Here is a 15,972-nt window from a genome sequence, read left to right as displayed (position 1 = left end):
CGGCCCCCTTTAAATCATAAAAACATCACATCTCTCCAGCATCCCATCTCTAACAGATCTCTTTAAACCTCCGGCCTCACACACGTACTAATGAGGCAGCATTTCAAAGCATTGTACTTCAGACACAAAGTCTATTTCAGAAGGTATCTTGTGTTTGGACACATTTTAAGCCAGAATCACATGATTATCATAACCAAAGCAAGGGCAAACCCAGACAGAAGACGATTCCGGACCGGATGCGCACCAAAGCTGCTGACTACGGCGTGGATATGGGTGCAGATCCGGCCCTGAGTTGTCTGCTGATTCTCAGAAGTGCTATTATCACTTCATTAGCATTGTCATGATCGCATATTATTCGTGGATCATCGTCGACAAGTAAATACGTTTAAAACTTATATTTCCAGGGCAGGCATTGGGATGAATGGGAATGCAGATCACTTGGCTGACAGTAAAGGCACGATTTCACCACATCCTAAAATCTTTCCCAGCGATCTCCTTTCTATGTTTCTCTCCCCATTTCGAACTGAACTCATTCAACCTTTGCTCCCCCCCCCACACACACACACTTTCCCTGTACGTTCCTTCCACATCCGCTCTGAAGAAAGATGGCTTAACCTCTGAGACCGCCTTTGAAGCTGACATCTTTCCCCTCTATCTAGAGCAGGTGGTCTCCCCTCGTTTTACATCAGCATTCACACATACATTCCCTCTCCTTCTCCGGTCTGCGGACGTCTCACGAGCCCCCCTGAGCCGATACCATTATACATTCAGTCTAGAAGTGAGAGAGGACTGCCCTCTAATTGCTTTCTTATCCCCCTGAGTCCCTTTCCTTTACGTTCCTCTCGCCCCCCCTCCAAAAAGCACCCCCAACCCTGTACGGCCCACCCCCAGCACCCGCCTCGCTCTGAAAATGGCAGCAAAGGGAAGGAGGCAAGTGCAATAGAGAGAGAGAGAGTTTGTGTGCAGAAGAGAGAGAGGTGTCTGCCACTGACAAGGAATATCTGCCATTTTCCGCGTCGCAGGAGGCTGCAGTCCTGATCCAGAGGACCGGGATCCAGGCTTACGCACCGCCGCAGGTAGAGACGCATGTTTCGTCGCATTTAAGGGGCTTAATGCCTGTGAGAGTAGATGGATGGATGAATGAATGCTGGGGAATGTGAACAGCGCTGCTGTGTCTCCAGAGCTGCATGCACGGGGACAGGGGGGCGTGTTGGGTAACAGGCTGCACATGTGTTTAGAGTCTGATCCTTCGTACTGATCTGAGTTCAGCTTCATACGCTAATCCTTGATTATAATACTGATTCCGAGAACTTTTAGATACGTAAAGGCTGTGATATGTTGCTTTGGAAACGCATTCGGTACACAGAGCACCGCGTTTAATATTCAGCCGATGTGTGAATGACGCATCGGATGCATTTGTGCATGGGTCCGCATTTGAAATGCACTGAACTGAAGCTATATCTGTCTTGGAGCAAACAGACAACACAAAATTCGTTCATGCCAGCCTCAACATGCGCTTGTGTTTATGTTTACGACGCGCTATGCATATGCATTTTATATAAGAGCAGGCAAATTTGTGATAATACAAGGAATGACAGATTTTGCATTGAGGGATCAAAGAAATGGTCCCACAGATAAGGTCTGTTTATGTGTTCTTCATGCTGCTGTATGTGCATGCGTGTTATGTTGCATGCACCATGCCCTTGATCAGGGAAATAGAGGGGTAAGAGAGCTCTAACCTATTAAAGACTGCACTGAGAGACTGCAGTGTCACAGCTGACTGATATTGATGCTCTGGTCGCCCCCCTCTCCGCAAGAATCCATTTAGGGATGCGAGTGCTTGATGCATGCGTGTGTGCAGACTGACAGAGAGAGGAAGGTGTGTGTGTGCGTGTGTGTGTGCACGTGTGTGTGCGCGTGTGTTGCTATGTGTGAGACAGAGGGATACGGAGTATAGACGGTGAACAGAGAGAGGTGCGAGAAATATGACGGTGGGGGAGATGAAGGGAGAAAAAATAGGATGTAAATGAAAAGGGATCAAATGAATACGTGAGTGAATCAGTGAACGAAGAAAAGATTGATACCAGCATCCGCAATAACACAATGAATACATTAAACAAACAACAACAACAACTATAAAAAACAATGCAACCAATCCAAGGTTAAGATCGCCCCCCTGCATGTAACACAACCCTCGAGATTGGGGATGAGTAATATGACAAAAATCTTATATAATTTTTAAGCCAATTTGTCACAACATTATTACTTTTGCTGAAAATGTTCCAAAATAAGTGTGTTTTTTATTTAATAGACAGATGTGAAAATACAGGTGAAATTATCTCTTTTTTACTTGATTGACACAAAAAAGGGTACAACTGCACTGCAAAAATCAGTATTTTATCTTGTTTTCAAATGAAATTATTTAAATCCTTAAAACATTTGTGGCAAAATTTAGTAAGAGAATATGTTTATATTTTTTTAATGTTTTAATTATCTAATTTGATTAATGTTGATAAATTAATAATAGAAAAAAATTCTAAAAAAAGTCTTAATATCTTACATTTTAAATTATAAATGTATTTTATTTTAAGTAGTACATTTTTTACTAGAAAACAAGACAAAAATGTTAATCATGTTTTTATAATGAATGAATGAATGAATGAATGGTGAATCTAGCTCAATGCAAAAATAAAATATAAAAAATATGAAAGCTAATATTATACAACCGATTCTGAATTGTGATTGGATGAGCCGCATTCTAAGCTGTACATCAGCCGAATGCTATATTTATTCAGAAAGATGTGACGTTGCTCGGTAACAATAAACAACCTAACACTGCCCTACTGAAAAATCCAGCTAAAACCAGCATAAGCTGGTAGCTGGTTTTAGCTGGTTTAAGGTGGTTTACGCTGGTCCTCCCAGCCTGACAAAGCTGGTCATGCTGGTGGGCCAGCTAATATTCCAGCATGACCAGCTAAGTCCAGCTAGACCAGCTTAAAATGTGACCAAAACACACCTAGACCAGCTTGCTACACCAGCAAAACCAGCTTCCTACACCAGCAAAATCAGCTAAAACCAAGCTGGGGACAAGCTAAAACCAGCTCACCAGCTTATGCTGGTTTTAGCTGGATTTTTCAGTAGGGTGCTTTGCATCACAAACATATAAGATAAATAAAATTATGTTTAAGACACGACACGATCTGTATTTTCACATGTAAATGACATAACTGCGAGTGATCTATTGCGGTATTAATGTTGTATTGTAACATCTTTCTGCCGTTGATGCGTTTTTACTATTGCGCAATATATACCATCATACAGCAAGCATAACCTGGCGCTATATTGTATACTGTCAGTCAGTAATATGAATGTGTGTGTGTTGCGATAGTCTGATGCAATCCCCTGAAACTGTCACCCACCTGAGGGTCAGTCAGAGAACAACCAGCGCCTCTTTCAGGAATAGAAAGCGATGGAAGGAAATTAGATAGAGGCACGGAAAGAATAGATGGAGAGAAAGACAGACGGATATTAGAAGAAGAGGAAAGACGGCACCCCTCCCCCTTTCTGCTGATTTCTAGGTGCGAGAGTCTTGAGCAACAATCTGGCACGGCTCACAACAGATCCATAAGGTCAGGACGGGCCGGAGCTCGCCGGGGAGGAGGAAGAGAGAGCGATGGAGGAATTATTTATCTCCAGATGCTGCTGTCTCCGCAGCGCTGGCCTCAGCAGTCTTGCTCGGAAGAGGAGAGAACAGGAAACGATCGGATAAAAGAAAGAAATAAACGACTAATCTGACGGTATGACGGCGCAATGAATTGGCACTGTGAAAAATATTCACAAATGTGTCCAATAATGCCTGGGACACAATGGACGATTTTTACATCTTAAACGATTTTAAATCCACAGGCCTCAGAACGATGATTCGACCAGACCACGAAACTGTAGTAACAATCTCAAACTGACGCGAGATCTCACAAAAACACAACAAAGTGAGACATTATAAAAGCTAAATGTTGCCAAAGTTGATATTCTTTCTCAATACTCCTCTTTCATGTCATGTTTGTGAGTGTCTTGTTTCAGCTATAAAGCACGCAACATCTGGTTGAAGCTTGCACGCTCTCATTGGCTATTGCAGCTGTCATGTCAGAGGCAGCCCGATCAAGAGTCGTGAACTCCCCGAGCCCAAATTTGGAAATATATATTTTTTTACAAATGTGATAAAACACTCGATCGTCAAAAGGGAGCTTAAAGTCTTTATGTGTGTGGTAGGCATGTGCCGGTATAAGATTCTGGCGGTATGATAACCTTTAGCAAAAATACCACGGTTTCGCGTTGTTGCGGTTTTGCCATTGCAACACTAAAAAGTATTATTTTCAAATACCAGGTAAAAAATAAAGCCTTTAAATGATAATATGCTTTCAAAAAATATATAATATATTTGTAATGTATATTAAATGTAAACATCAAATCAATCACATGACTTAATGATTAAATTAATTTTGTATAAACACAGCTCATATCTTGGAGACGGCATCACAGAAAATTTTTTAACTGTTTAAAACCTCGGTATACCTTGAAACCGGTAACCGGCCCATGCCTAGTGTGTGGCCAGCCTTAAGGGGGTCGCACACAGGACATTTTAAAAAACTCGAACACATTGCTTTCTATGAGTATACGCACACCGGCGCAGCCAGGTGGCGCCTGTCCGCGATGCCCAGCTATGACTCAGGAAGTTGCTCAAATCCCTGTCGCGCCACAGAGCGCCACTCACATAGTTTTACATTAAATAACATCATATTTGTCCCAAATCATTAACGCTTAACATTGGCTGCTAACGTATATTTAGCATTTTGAAGTAAACGCTATCTGACTAAGCTCGCGCTATTTAATGTGCACTTCCGGTTTACGATACCTCTGAGTTGTCCTAGACACGACTCGATGCGGCGCGACGCTGAGCTCTGTGGCCGGTGTGCGACCCCCTTAAACCAGATGTCACAGAGGAAAAAAATGTGTGTAATGATGACACCCAATGGACTTAACAATTAAAATAACAATCTTTTTATCAATTTTTTTAAACACTCCCCTCTGCTATTGGTCGAACAAACAGATTGTACTTCGCCAAAAATAACCTGATTGGTCAAATTGTTGCCATTTGTGGCACTTCAAACCATTAGAGCAGTGTTTCAACAGCACAAACCATACCAAATCAACCAACGACTACCTTACTTAGTTGTCTCTGCAAGTTATGCTGAGCTACGAGAAAATATTTAATATCGAAAAAATGACACACTACACCTTTAAATTTTAAGAACCTTTGTAAGAGAGGGGCAGTTTAGCACTTTTATTTACATATGATATTGAGAATAAAATGCTGAAAAAACAAACTGTAATGTTGTGAGATGGTACAGTGTAATAAAAATAAGACTGCTCTTGCAGCGCGAAAGTAAAATAGAAATAAATAATGAGAGGTATGGGATGAGGCTTAAGACTGGAAGAGATTCATTGGTTCGCTCACAAGCCAGCAATGCAGACATTGTGACACGTCGAAATATGACCAACCTGCAGTGCGCTACTGTTTATATGTGAAGGTAATGCTAATCGAAGTAGATCTTTCTCTGATAACACTGGAAGCTAACTAACCATATTTAGGCAAAAACAAAAGAACATAATTTTTTATTCTTTGTTTCAGCGTAGGCTGTACATGTAGCCGTGTGTACAGTATGTGTGCATTTGTGTATCACCGACTGTGTCTGTTCGGCTGTGTATAATGAACTTGTGCCCTGTTGTTTATGTGTGTGCGTTCACACCCCTCATTTTCCACGAGTGTCTGAATGCACACATCTGTGTGATGCGTGCCATCGGTGGGAGATCACTGCTCGGTGGAAATGCTTGGATGTCATCCAGATTAAGAGGAAGGTCATCCACCGTTTCTCCAAGTAGATGCAGCCTTCATTTTCACTCCAGAGCTGTTGTATTTACCAATCCACTGCCCCATAACGCTATTGTCCACGAACATGCGCAAACAAATACACATGACACTCGATATACCTCACCACTGACACACTGAGAAAATGTTCACTTATTAAATAAGCTTCTTTTGTGCTTTGTTATAACAGGAGTAGTGTCAAGTAATAGGTTTTGCAATGAAGATCTTGTGAAAATTTGCCATGATTTTATTATAGTAAAAGTGTTACCATATTTGTTTGGTGTATTCATTGCCGTTTGTACATTATTAAACTGTAGCTCCTAAAGCACCATTTGTTGTTATATTTGTAAGGGAAGTGGCATTGCCTAGCGATTAGCACACCTGACATATTGAGCGTGGTGCTCATATGGGCAATAAGAGTTTGAGTCTGACTTGTGATCCATAGTCAGTTCTAGTCCTGTATTTTTACATTTGTAAAGAAATTTGAGCAGTTGGCTCATGCACAACTTGCTGCCACAATGCTCATTGATCATGGTGTTATGGTAAACTTTTCTATCTGACGCCATGGGTGTGAGACCGTGTTAGGTTGCCTACTTGCTGAATTAAAAGAGTCTATTTCCAAGTCTGCAGATTTTTTATTCCATATATATGAATAAGGTTTTTACTTAAATACTCATTGAAGTGTCATGTTATGTGCAGCTTTGTTTTTAATGCATTGACTTCATTTTCACTGAAACAGGTTGGGGCGGGACATATTGAGTGGCTCCTCGTGCTTTAAAACAGCCAATAGCCCTCAGCCCAAAATCTGATAAGAAGCTGAAGTAAGGTTTTGGCTAAATGGGATACAGCTATGGCTTAAATCTCACGATATGTTGGGGACGGGGTTAGGGTTAGATTTGGGGGTAGGATAAGAATAAAAACAGCAGTCTGGCTAGATGGGATACAGTTATGGCTCAAATTTCCCGAGAAGTTGGGTTTAGGGTTAGATTTGGGGGTAGAATTATAATGGAAACAGCAGTTCTGGTTAGATGGGATAGAGCTATGGCTTAAATCTCGAGAGATGTTCGGTTTAGGGTTAGATTTATTGGTAGGATTAGAATGAAAACAGCGGTTCTGGCTAGATGGGATACAGTTATGGCTTAAATTTTGCGAGATGTTGGTTTTAAGGTTAGATTTAGGAGTAGAATTATAATGGAAACAGCGGTTCTGGCTAGATGGGATACAGCTATGGCTTAAATCTCATGAAATGTTGGGTTTAGGGTTAGATTTGGGGTAGGATTAGGATGAAAACAGCAGTTCTTGCTAGATGGGATACAGTTATGGCTTGAATCTCGCAAGATGTTGGGTTTAGGGTTAGACTTGGGGGAAAAATTAGGATGGAAACAGCGGTTCTGGCTAGATGGGATAGAGCTTTGGCTTGAATCTCGCAAGATGTTGGGTTTAGGGTTAGATTTGGGGTAGAATTAGGATGGAAACATCGATTCTGGCTAGATGGGATACAGTTATGGCTTGAATCTCCCAAGATGTTGGGTTTATGGTTAGATTTGGGGTAGAATTAGGATGGAAACATCGGTTCTGGCTAGATGGGATACAGTTATGGCTTGAATCTCCCAAGATGTTGGGTTTAGGGTTAGATTTGGGGGCAGAATTTGGATGGAAACATTGGTCCTGGCTAGATGGGATAGAGCTATGGCTTAAATCTTGCAAGATGTTGGGTTTAGGGTTACATTTGGGGGAAGAATTAGGATGAAAACATCGGTTCTGGCTAGATAGAATACAGCTATGGCTTAAATCTAGCGATGTTGGGTTTAGGGTTAAATTTGGGGGTAGAATTAGGATGGAAACAGCGGTTCTGGCTAGATGGGATAGAGCTATCGCTTAAATCTTGTGAGATGTTGGGTTTAGGGTTAGATTTGGGGTAGAATTAGGATGAAAACAGCGGTTCTGGCTAGATGGGATAGAGCTATCGCTTAAATCTTGTGAGATGTTGGGTTTAGGGTTAGATTTGGGGTAGAATTAGGATGGAAACATCGGTTCTGGCTAGATGGGATACAGTTATGGCTTGAATCTCGCAAGATGTTGGGTTTAGGGTTAGATTTGGGGGCAGAATTTGGATGGAAACATTGGTCCTGGCTAGATGGGATAGAGCTATGGCTTGAATCTTGGAAGATGTTGGGTTTAGGGTTACATTTGGGGGTAGAATTAGGATGAAAACATCAGTTCTGGCTAGATAGAATACAGCTATGGCTTAAATCTAGCGATGTTGGGTTTAGGGTTAGATTTGGGGGTAGAATTAGGATGGAAACAGCGGTTCTGGCTAGATGGGATAGAGCTATCGCTTAAATCTTGTGAGATGTTGGGTTTAAGGTTAGATTTGGGGTAGAATTAGGATGGAAACATCAGTTCTGACTAGATAGGATACAGCTATGGCTTGAATCTCGCAAGATGTTGGGTTTATGGTTAGATTTGGGGGCAGAATTTGGATGGAAACAGCGGATCTGGCTAGATGGGATACAGCTATGGCTTGAATCTCACGAGATGTTGGGTTTATGGTTAGGTGTGGGGGTAGAATTAGGATGGAAACAGCGGTTCTTGCTAGATGGGATAGAGCTATCGCTTAAATCTTGTGAGATGTTGGGTTTAGGGTTAGATTTGGGGTAGAATTAGGATGGAAACATCGGTCCTGGCTAGATGGGATAGAGCTATGGCTTAAATTTTGCAAGACTTTGGGTTTAGGGTTACATTTGGGGGTAGAATTAGGATGGAAACATCAGTTCTGGCTAGATGGGATACAGCTATGGCTTAAATCTAGCGATGTTGGGTTTAGGGTTAGATTTGGGGGTAGAATTAGGATGGAAACAGCGGTTCTGGCTAGATGGGATAGAGCTATCGCTTAAATCTTGTGAGATGTTGGGTTTAAGGTTAGATTTGGGGTAGAATTAGGATGGAAACATCAGTTCTGACTAGATAGGATACAGCTATGGCTTGAATCTCGCAAGATGTTGGGTTTATGGTTAGATTTGGGGGCAGAATTTGGATGGAAACAGCGGATCTGGCTAGATGGGATACAGCTATGGCTTGAATCTCACGAGATGTTGGGTTTATGGTTAGGTGTGGGGGTAGAATTAGGATGGAAACAGCGGTTCTTGCTAGATGGGATAGAGCTATCGCTTAAATCTTGTGAGATGTTGGGTTTAGGGTTAGATTTGGGGTAGAATTAGGATGGAAACATCGGTCCTGGCTAGATGGGATAGAGCTATGGCTTAAATTTTGCAAGACTTTGGGTTTAGGGTTACATTTGGGGGTAGAATTAGGATGAAAACAGCAGATCTGGCTAGATGGGATACAGCTATGGCTTGAATCTCGCAAGATGTTGGGTTTAGGGTTAGATTTGGGGTAGAATAAGGATGAAAACAGCAGATCTGGCTAGATGGGATACCTGATTCATACCACGTCTCTCCTTAATAGCTTGCATAATTTGATGTGATCATTCATTTACAGCACAACACAAACATCTAACAAAAAGGCAAAAAGCTTTGCATGTTTAATTGCAAAGGTAGCTGTGCCATGTATGGAGCTGCAGGTTCAAGCCCTTACAGTACATAGGCTACTGATGCATTTGCATGTGATTTATTTGCGTCCCAATTCTAGCTGTATGTGATCCATACCACCTACACCCAGGAGAGGCCAGCTGCGCAGACCCATATACCGCAGAGCATCAGCACATCCTACACTTCAGTAGCTAGCATGCGATACTATTGAGGGCACCTACAGGTAGCTGCGCAAGCGTGCATTTGATTGCTTGTTTCTGTGGCAGCCTTTGACTCTGCAGCGTTTTAAGGGCGATTGCGTGGGATTTTCATGCAATGCTCGGGGGCCAGCAATAGATGAGAAGGATCTGAAGTCTCTCGCTGTTGAAGATGCATTTTCATGGACACAATCAGAGCGGCTTGACTGAACATTTGAAAAGTTTTCTGTTGGCTTCAAACACCCGTTTCATTTATAAAACCAGTAGAGAGAGACGATGCTTATCCTAATGATAGCATCAAACCCCTCGCTGTAATAAGGACCACACAACATGTAAAATGATGCAACAGTAAAAGCAAACTGTGTTTGTTTGAATTGCACGGTTCGACTTGAGAAGATCCTGTTTTTGGTTGGTTTACTGTCTATAAATGGTACTGCACCAAATGGCCTTCACCTGCTCTTGAGGGGACAGAATGCACGTGAGTGTGTGTGTGTGTGTGTGTGTGTGTGTGTGTGTGTGTGTGTGTGTGTGTGTTGGATGCTGGGTAGGGGATTACATGCCCCTCTTTTTGTTTATGGCTGGCTGGTGTTCTTCTGATGGATTTTACAGTGTGGTTGTGGGGGTTGTGGGTGACAGTGTGTATCTAAGAGACCTATGAGGTGCGACTGTGCAGTAAAATGGGCCATGAGCACACACCTACGACTCGGATTTGGAAGATGTTTTTAATCTCTTGAAAAGGACAGAATTTATAATTTCTCTCTGTGTATTTTCATCTTTCTCTCCTCTCTTTGTGGTCGCAGATTACTTTGCTCACTAACAAATCAGTCGGCGCTCTAGTCGGATATTGAAGGGATTTTACAGATGATGTTTATGATGAAGGTCTTGCTTTGTTTGTCCGAGGGACGTCGCATTGATGACTAAACAAATTTTACAGCTGTTTATAATTACATACCAACATGCTGTTTCATTTTTCTGTATTTTTGTATTTCATTTTCGGTATGCACACTGTGCAAGTTATCTGTATCCATAAAATACCTTAATCATCTGATTTTGCCCCTTCAGTTAATTTTTGGTATTCATGGCAAGGTTTAAAAAGAGGCTTTATAAATAAGAAAACTCATTGAGACTAACTGAAATAAACAAAAAAAAAAGAATATTCATTTTGCTTTTACTAATTATTTTATACACAACGTATATAAAATGGGCAATGCGTCTACGACTGGCAATGAGGTATAGATGAAAATCACACTAAAAGATGATTGGACAGGTATTCAAAAATCTGCCAAAAGAAAGTAATCTGCATGTTTTTTTGGTTTAAAGTTAAGCCCCCTCAAAAATTTTACATGCCTCCTCAGTCATTTCATTCTGCAGCCCTACACGATTTTTCTGAGAAAAAAAATGCGATGTGCAATAACTTGCTAAATAATGTGATATGATATTGCTTTAAGTTTGTTAAATCAATTCAAATTATAATGCAATATATTTAAATATATTTTTATCTCGTTCTGGGGAAAGAAAGCATCACTATCTGTCTCCAAAGTCTCTTTGCTATCTTCATCAACCAAAAACTTTGATTAATCATACATTCATTACATACAAATATTACAATATTGCAAACCATTGTATATTGTATGCATATTGTGGTATGCACATTAGAGATATCCCATTGATTTCGCTATATCTTGCTGTCCTACCCACAATGCATTGTGCACCAATGTACATTTTACTAATTGATCTATAACTTAATCAGATTGAAAATAGTTAGCATTTTTATTTTAAATCATAACTGAATTACGAATGAAAAACATTTCAAAGACAACTGAAAAACACTGACATGAAACACCTAAATAAACTGTAATATTATTCACCCACTACTCTCATTTGATGCGTCTAGCATGCAATCCACATATCAACCCTAATGCATATTCTGTGACAATGAAAGTAGCCAATTAAAGCCTTAAAAATAAACATCACACGTGCCAGTATGAACTCCAGTTCACTGCAGGCACTAAAATGAAGAATAAAGAAATACAGCCGCCCAATGCATTACCCTCCATGGCAACCAAACAGCTTTAGCGTGTATGTTTGTGTGTGTGTGTGTGCGTGTTTGAAATGTGTGTTACAGGCCCACCGCCAGCAGGAAACAATGCCCCCGGCACTTCACCATCGCCAAAGACAATGGGCATGCCGTGCCGCGGGCACTGATAATGGGCGCAGGCATGCTGCTGGCACACACGCGCGACATCAAAACAGACCGAAAGAGCGAGACAGAGAGAGAGGATGCGGCAGATGAACAGACACAGAGTGAGACAGGAGACGTGCTCAATAGCTGTCTGTCTGACTGTTCTCAGATGTGTGTGTGTGATTATCTGTGCGTGCATGTGGGCAGTAGATCTTGCATTTCCTATGAGTGCCCATCAATGCAAACACTACAAAAACTGTAGTGACAAAAACACAAGAACTCCTCCTCTTAAGGGAGTGCAATGTCACACTACGGACTGCTCTCGGTCGGCCGTGTGACGTTAACTAGTCACAATTCACGTTATTAATGTCAGTCACTCCGGACACACTTGTGGTGCAGTTATCCTGTCTGGACTCATCCGGGCACACGTGCATTGCGAGTGTTTCATCTGCTTTGCTTCTTGACTCGTCTCTGGGCTGTTAACACTCGCAACCTGCTCCAGGCAATCAGGGTGTTCACTATCTAGTGTACTGCAGAGACAGAGACACACAAACATGCTCTTTATCTGTCAGTATGTTAGTAGAGTTGGGTATACGCTATGACTTTCCCTCTTTTCTCTCATGCTGTTTCTGTATTAGTTAGTTTGAACATTTGTATGCATGGAGTTTGTACTGCATTCGGTAGGTTATATACCACTAGGTATTTATTTATTTATGCAGCGTTCTTGATCTGACCCTCCATTTTAAGTGTGATAATTTAAGCGTAAGTAATATCAATCTATTACTTTTGTTATTCAGTACAAAACTGTATTACAAATGCAAAACAGCCATTATTCTATTTCAAATAAAGCTGCATGCAATAACGCATAATGCAAAGCACTCAACCTTTCATTTACAGTTTGATAAATAAACCAGTAGTAATATCAGCCACCATTTTCACCATCTTTACTTGTTGCTTAACATTTCTCTAGTAAAAATTGCATTTAAAATGTTAAACAACAACCAGGCCTACTGCGCTGTGATCAAATAATATTTGAAAAATTTTTGTGCATAACGTGTACTATAACATTTATGCATTTGGCAGACACTTTTATTCAGAGTTACTTACCTTCATTCTATACATTTTTATATGCATTAATTTTGCATTACAAGCCTTGTACTGTAACAGAACAACACCTATAGCCCTCAAATATATGAAGAGCTCAGATACAAAAGTCACTACGCTGTATAAAAAAAGTTGGATCTACTTAAAAAACACATCTACATCGGCCGCGATGACGTCTTGACGTCACATTTATTATTGTGCAGCCAGATGTGTTCGTGTTAGCTCCACTGGTACAGCGGATGCTTTCGCCGAGAAGTTAGACAGAAAGAAACACAATCTAAAGAGAATGAGTGAGGCAGAGCAATGCGCAGGTACGTCCGACAAGAACCCTGACGTTGTTTTATTACCAAAAAGAGGATCTTATTCCGGATCTTATCACTTCCGAAAGGGTTTTTAGCACGGGGGAAACATTGGCTGCGTCCAAATAACCACATTACGTTTTCTTGTTTTTGGCCCAAGTGTTCTAGTGGGCATGAAAATTAAGCACGCATGTAGATTTATTCACCCGATGGACGTTCACGGCGCCAGCGAGAGTGTCAAAAAATGCTCTGAAGCTTGAATGCATTTTCTGGAATCCTCTCAAGCAAAGGTTTCCGCGTTCCGATTGGTTGTCGCCGAACATTTCCGCTTTGCGATTGGTTGCCACTGAATCATGTCATAGCTCATTACCATAAACTAATGTCAATCCATGTTGCGGCAACCATATTTATGAATAAAGACTTTGATTTTGATTAATAAAACACTTAAAACACTACTATTGGCCCTTTAAAAATCTGTAGCTTTTTCAGCTTTTCACTTAAAATCACTGAATTATTAAAAAAACATCTTAAATTTTTTACGTAAATTGAGAACATTTAAGTTGACAAAACATATTTTTATAAGTTAATCCAACTTTCACTTTTTACAGTGTAAACGCCACCTCTGTCAAAAATGAGATAATGATATTGACCAAATCCCCTCGGCACGTATTATACGTTCATCAAACACTTTTCATTCAGAAATACCACTTTATTGGTAGAATCCATCCTCTAAGTGTACAGGAGACAAATTGGATAAATTTGGCACACGCACGTTGGATTTCAATTGTAGGGCTGCAAAAGTTAAGAACGTTTGCTTAATATATTAGAACACTGACCAAATTTTTAAGTCTTTTAACTTGATTCAGAAAGGACAGTGACGAATGATTGGAGAGAGATAGGGTCGGATTGGGAAATGATCGGGAATCACATTCAAACTTGGGTCCCTTGTGTGTAGCCTACTTGGACCTGAATACAACCCTCACATGGATCACAATGCCCCCTAATGTGTGCTTCAATTTCTTAATTTCTTTAGAAGTGGAGATTTTTGCACTTAGAGGGTTTTGCATCGAAAGACAATCTAAATGTAAATAATAACTGTCAAATTAGTCTTCGCTTTGCTAACACAATGCTCTATTCATTTAACTAAACTATTTATAAAAAAATAGAATGAAATATACATTGTTTACCGTTCAGTAAGCAGTACACTAGTTATCCATTTTGAACAACGCTGTAGACATATAAGAGCCGTAATACGCGTGTATAGAGCAGCTAGACAATGCATTAATCACAGCATCACCCACACACGTACATACATCATCCTCTCTCTGATTTCATATGTCAGGCTGTTAATGCACACACACACACAGACATACACTCTCACAACTGCTATATATTATGCACACACACACACTCACAAATGCCAAGCTTGATAAGGTGGGAACGCATGCTGTACAGATATATCTGTGAGTTTAAGTCCATGCTGGCATGCGCACACATGCACACACAGGGCAATGTAACTAACCTGTGACTTGCATTTAAATTCACATACACACAATATCACATACACAAGCACAACGGACAGCTGTAGAGGTGGACAGGAGGTAGGGGGCGAATGGTGGAGGATGTATTAGTGTGTGTATGTACAGGTATGTGTGAAGGGGATATGGTCTGTCGATAGATCCTTGTGTCTGTGTGCGCATGTGTGTAGCATTACAATGACTGCAGTGAGTCACACTGAAGCCACACAAGTCAGTACTACAATAATGAAAACAAACATGATCTTCTCTCTCACACACACACACACACACATGTGGTGTACACACTTTAAATAAAAGGTCCCTCATTTGTTTCAAGCACCTTCAGAAAACCTCTGCCATTTTTTACTGTCAGTGGTTCTTGAATTGTCTGTATGGTTCTTTGGAGATTAAAAATGTTCTTGATGTTTCATTATAGGTTCTTCAGATCAGCATTTCGCTTTCTGGATATTTTAAATCACCAGTGCAATCACTCATAAACTTCATTAAACTTTGGCACGTAACTCACCTCCCACGTCTCTGCTAACGGATATAAATGATGAGCTGTCCTATTACTAAAAGATTCGATTTTTTGTCTGCTGGATGAAAAAACAGGCAAAAATCCAACAGCCTTATCCAGGGAATGTGGGCATGGGGCATATTGACTTAGAACAGTAAGCAACCATCCAGAACCCCTTAGCAACTGCACTAATAACAAGTCAGAGCTCCTTAGTAACCACAGAGCAACGATTTATGCTGTGTTTACACCAAACGCGTTTGAGGCGTCAAAATCACGTCTACCGCGCCTAGTTTTTTGCCGCTTCAACAGTTTCACCCCATTCAGACAGCCAGCAACCAGCATTAGCAGAGTGACCCGATCTCATTAATTTCAATAGAAACCGGGCGACTTCCAGCGACGCGAGAAAGTTAAGAAAAGTGTAACTTTATGCAAATGTCGAGCGAATTTCGGTAGCGACCAATGAGAACGAAGCAGTGGAGTTCACGTAATCCTTCTCTCGTCAGTTACTGGCGTGGATGGTACTCATTTGTTTACGACAAGCAGATTTAGAAACGGCTAATTGAAAGAGACGGCCGACACACAGCGATAACATCTTTGGCTGTCTGAATGCAGCTTTATAATGCATTCGCTGGTCTAGAGCGAAGTAGACGCGTGAAAAAGCAAGCATTTGACGCGCGTC

General features: G+C 41.0%; 1 protein-coding gene across 2 annotated transcripts in view; it reads left to right on the top strand.

The window, feature by feature from the left end:
* The first annotated feature begins 920 nt into the window (after positions 1-920).
* rai1 (retinoic acid induced 1) overlaps positions 921-15,972 on the top strand; it is a 58,330-nt gene continuing 43,278 nt past the window's right edge. Inside the window, exon 1 of one of the 2 annotated variants that reach the window (XM_055184413.2) lies at positions 921-1,076. The gene's annotated coding sequence lies outside the window, so the exon portion shown is untranslated. Of the gene's footprint in view, positions 1,077-2,852; positions 3,798-15,972 lie in introns of those variants that run through there. The other variant, XM_055184421.2, reaches the window with a different exon arrangement.

The sequence above is a fragment of the Misgurnus anguillicaudatus genome, chromosome 19 (assembly GCF_027580225.2).
Source record: "Misgurnus anguillicaudatus chromosome 19, ASM2758022v2, whole genome shotgun sequence".
Classification (NCBI taxonomy): Eukaryota; Metazoa; Chordata; class Actinopteri; order Cypriniformes; family Cobitidae; genus Misgurnus; species Misgurnus anguillicaudatus.
Note: the sequence above shows the minus strand (reverse complement) of the source record. Positions and strands in the feature narration are given on the sequence as shown.